This window comes from Octodon degus, unplaced genomic scaffold (assembly GCF_000260255.1).
Source record: "Octodon degus isolate 3935 unplaced genomic scaffold, OctDeg1.0 scaffold00348, whole genome shotgun sequence".
NCBI classification, from domain to species: Eukaryota; Metazoa; Chordata; class Mammalia; order Rodentia; family Octodontidae; genus Octodon; species Octodon degus.
In genome coordinates this window covers 780,786-785,541 of record NW_004524924.1, presented here as the reverse complement: position 1 = coordinate 785,541, position 4,756 = coordinate 780,786, and positions in this window count along the sequence as shown.

The window sequence follows — 4,756 nt, the reverse complement described above, 5'->3', positions numbered from 1 at the left end:
GTGCTGTACTGTCTTTCTTTTCATGGGAATAGGGAATAATTTTCCAGTTCTGTTCAGTTTCCGCCCACCAAAAATTATTCAAAATAAGATCTAAAACTCAACAATAATATCCTGCTACAGTTGGGCTACAGGGACTATATTACAGAAGCAGATTTTATATGATGAAATATATTTTCAAACATTAATGGTGAGTAATGAAGCTTTTTTGATGTGTGTCCACATTATTCGGCACAGCTAAGCATTCTTTAGTTTCTTCCCACTACAAAGTTCTCAGAAGGTGGGGATGAACAAATGAAAACATGCTGCTGTCCAGGAAAGACTGGGAAGGGCCATGTGGGAGGTCAGGCCACGTTTTACATGAGCGCCATCTTGCTTTTTCTGTTTTTCTCCTGCTCTTCGTCTCTATCACAGCCCCTTCTATTCTCTGAGCAGGAGGCCTTTTAGTTTGTCTTTCACCTGACAGGAGACTTCTCTGGATCCCCTCGCTGACCCTACAGATGGTTGAATCCTCACTTTCCTTTCTCGGAGGTTGTTTCTAATCTCAGACTGACCGGCCTTCTGTGACCATACAATGATCAGCACTTGGGACTGTCAGGTCTTTATTAGACTAGACCCATGGCTGTCCGTGTACATGTACTTGGTGCTAAAAGCAACTTGAAGACTTCACGAAGCATCAGACAAATTCCTTCCTTCAAACCATGAGGACAGTGAAGCCAAAGACCAGAAAAATGGTTCTAAGAGATGCAGGACATGTGGACAGGATGGTAGCAACAGACTAATATTCTACAATTTGGATATGGATTTGGAGTTATAGATATTTAACTAAGATAGAGAAAGAAGGAGGAATAGGACCCACCTATTAGCCCATTTTCTGTTACCAGCAGCACAGAATGAGTGGGGATGACCTGGGACCCGTGGGCCACCTCGGGTGAGGTCACCGCTGGCAGATGTCAGGGTTAGGCATCGCATCACACGGCAAGAGATGGGGGTGTGCCATGTCCTCTCTGCCTTTGTCACTCTTACTTTAAAGCCACCAGTACTCCTCACGGGGATCCACCCTGACAGCCTTATTTAATTCTACTCATCTTTCAAAGACCCCACTTCGAAACACCAATCAGATTGACTTCATGCCTTCTTAATACCTTGTAAAGGAGAATAAATCGCAATGTCTGGATCTTTGGCTGACTCACTCACGCCCAAGTCATGATGGCGTGTTGTAATAATGCTCAAATCATGCTCCCGACTCGGGAATCACAGGATGTAGTTATCTCAGTCGCTCGCATCCATAGGCCAAAGCTAAATGGAGAGACAGACAGCGAGAAAGACATGCAGAGAGATCTCCTCCCCCCACAGTTCTACTGGAGGAATGATGTTTTTCTCATTGGCTTACAAAAATGCTTATGTATTTCATTGATTGCTCATTGTAGGCAAGCAAATTTCTTTTATTATTTCACTTACTGTGAGGCCATGTGAGTGAGGAAAATGAAAGTGTGTACTTGAGTGGCAGTTATAAATAAAGCAGACCATATTCCAAGTCTTGTATATAGCTTATTTGGGGAAAAAAGAAGATTAAATGTAAGCATGTGTTTAAGAGAATGAAAGCAAAAGGCACAGTAAGGAAGTATTTGCAAAGCAGTTGTCTGATAAAGGAATAGAATCCAATGTGTAAAAGCCTTTGAAAACCCCCCAAAGGGAGAACGGGAAGCATCCAACTTTTAGCTGGGCAGAACCCCCGGGCAGGCATCTCACCTCAGAAGGGATTTCAGGACGCAGCATATGAAAACACACTCAGAGACATCGTTAGGGATTGCCAATTAGTACAGCAAGACGCAACACTACACATTCTGGTAGAATGACTGAAACCCAGAACTTGGCAAACGCCAATATTTGTGAGAATGTCGAGCAAGCGAGCTCCCATCCCTGCTGATGGCACAGTGCAACAGCAGGCCGCTTTGCCACACTGCTTGCCAACTGCTGAAAGTGTCACTACACTCTTATCCTTTGAGCCGGCCATCTACTCCTTCATATTTACACAAGTGAGTGAAACACTTACATCTACAAAAGAAAACTGAAAGAGGAAGGTTAAAGAAGCCTTGCTCACCATTGCTAGAACTTGGGGCCAAAGCAAGATGTCCTTCACTAAGTGAATGGGTAAGCCAGGACGCATCCTTCCAGGGGAGTGTCAGAAAAACAAATGAGCTCGCAAGCTACAAAAAGACATGGAAGAGCCTTAAGCACATATTTCCAATGAAAAGAAAACCAATGTTTGAAAAATATCTCCGTGCTATATAATTCCAGCCATATGACATTTTTTAAAAGGTTAGTGATTTTGAGAGATATTTGAATCTTCAAGAAGGGGAGACAATTAGAAGGTAATTAAGTCTTTGGGAGGCATGCTCTTGGGAGGGGGAGTAAGGGTCTCAGAAAGCTCCCAAGAAGGTGCTGATGGCGAGCAGCAGCCCCGGCCTCGAGGCGCTCCCTGTCCTGCTATGCTGTTTCTCCTTCTTGCATTTGCTGTCATTGCCAGGTGACCAGAAGACCCTCCCCAGAGCACAGAAGGAAGCTGCGCCATGCTCTAAGGTCCCCAAAAGGAAAAGACAAAGAACTCACTATCTTTCATTACTCAGCCTCAGTATTTTGTTGTTGCAACAGAAAATGGGCTCCTACTTTGGAGATAACAGTGTGCCCTATAACAGCCATTGCTGATTTCCTATCTTGTTTTGAAACTATGCCTACTTTTTTCATTTTTTATTTTCTTTATAGTAAAATATAAAGTGGACTAACACACTGTGAGTGTATCAGTTCGTTAAAGTTTGTAGCAAGGTGGGCATGTATGTGTGTGTGTATGTGTGTGTACCTCAGCACTTAAAAATATAAGACAGTTTTAACAGAATTGAAAAGATGAATAGATAGCAATATAAACATAGCAGAGACCTTCGGAAGCCCGCATTCCATGCTGAAAATATTATCCTTGTGATCTGCCAATAAATGGCAGAGCGTTGCACCCATGGGCACCAGAACACACATAGTCTGAAAGCCACACAGAGTACTTCGCAGCATACCTTGTAGGGTAGACCACCAAATAAATCTTCATACTTTATTTGTGTGTGTGTGTGTGTGTGTGTGTGTGTGTGGCCAGCTCAGCCCACCAGAGGGTGGGGCTGGCGGGCATGTGGTGCTGGGGGATTGAACCGCGGTCCCTGTGCTTTGCTAAGCTTGTTCTAAGTAGGTGCTTTAGACCACTGAGCCATCTCACCAGCCCCAATCTTCATACTTTAAAGAAGCCTGAAACTACATCTACTCTCTTTCTATCCACAATGGAATGAAGTGAAAATTTAGCAACAGGAAGAAGAATGGAAAAATCATACATATGTAGAAATTAATCAGCATACTCTTGAACAACCAATAAGCCAAAGGAATCAATCTGACCAATTTTTCATGCTTATATCTGGTAATCTGAGCAACTACTGTGACAATAATGTGCAATATGACAACTATTGTTGAATTCCTATCATTTGGTTTAGTGAAGTTCTCTATCATTTCTAAGTTTTTTATTATTTTTATTCTCATTAAAAGAAAATCTGTCTCATTGGGGAAAAAAACCTTGAAATATGTGAAACAGCCTAGGAGCCCACTGACAACTGAGAAGAAAAATAAAATAAGGTAAATACATGGAGTGAAAACTTGCTTAGCTTCGGAGCATAAGGGAATCCTGCCATCTGAAACCACATGACGGGTCCTGGAAGGCATCATTCCAGGTAAGATAAACCAGCCGTGTAAGAAAATGGTCACACGATCTCACAGTACAACCTCAATTCGTCACGCTCTAAGAAGGAGACAGTTAACAGGGATGAGTGGGAAGAACAATGCCCCGGATAATGGGGCACAAGACCTGTCAGCGGGTCCGCCCACCCACGAGTCTATCACTAACTGTGAGGGCAGAGGCTAGGCCTGGCCGGAGAAGGCAGGCCACCTGGGGCGTCTCTGGGGGCTCTGTTGCCTTTCCTTGGCCTCCACCCCTCTTGCTTCCTGTCTGCCACATCATGAGCAACTCCCCTCTGTGACCTTCTGCTGGAGCCAGCTGACTACAGATCGAAACTACAAACTGCGAGCCAAAGCAAACCTCCCGTTCCTGACCATGTTTGCGTGCCCGGGTATTGCGTCCCCTCAATGAGAACGTAACTAGGACCAAAGGCCGGGGTCAAATGGCGCCAAGTCTCCATTCTGTAAGGCCAATAAGCCTCCGGCATCGATTGCACTTCACGGACACTATAGTGATTAATGATATATTGCTCCCTTGTAACAAAGTAGATCTTATGTGTCCTGAACAAATACTAAAAAACCAAGTGTGTGAAGAAATAGTGAATGTCAATTAATTACACCGTAGTGATATGTTTACAATGTTTTTACATCAAATCATCACCTTTTAAAACTTAAGTACATACAAGTGTTCAAAAACTATGCCTACGGAGAAAGCTGTTATGTTTGTATAGAAGGACTAGAGAGAGCTCTGTGAAAAGAAGAAATTACCCCCAAAATCCACAGAAAATGAGGGTGTGAGCCCTGCGGATGTGTGGAAGAGGAGCGATTTAGTCCTAGGCTCAGTGTGGTGTGCTCAGAGACAAGCAGGCGAATGAGCCAGGGGAGACGGACAGTGTGGATCAGAAACACGGATGCAGAGCAGGACATGAGAACATTCGCTCTGCGCTCATGGAGAAGCCACTGACCTGTTTTGATCAGAGACTAGACTGAGGTT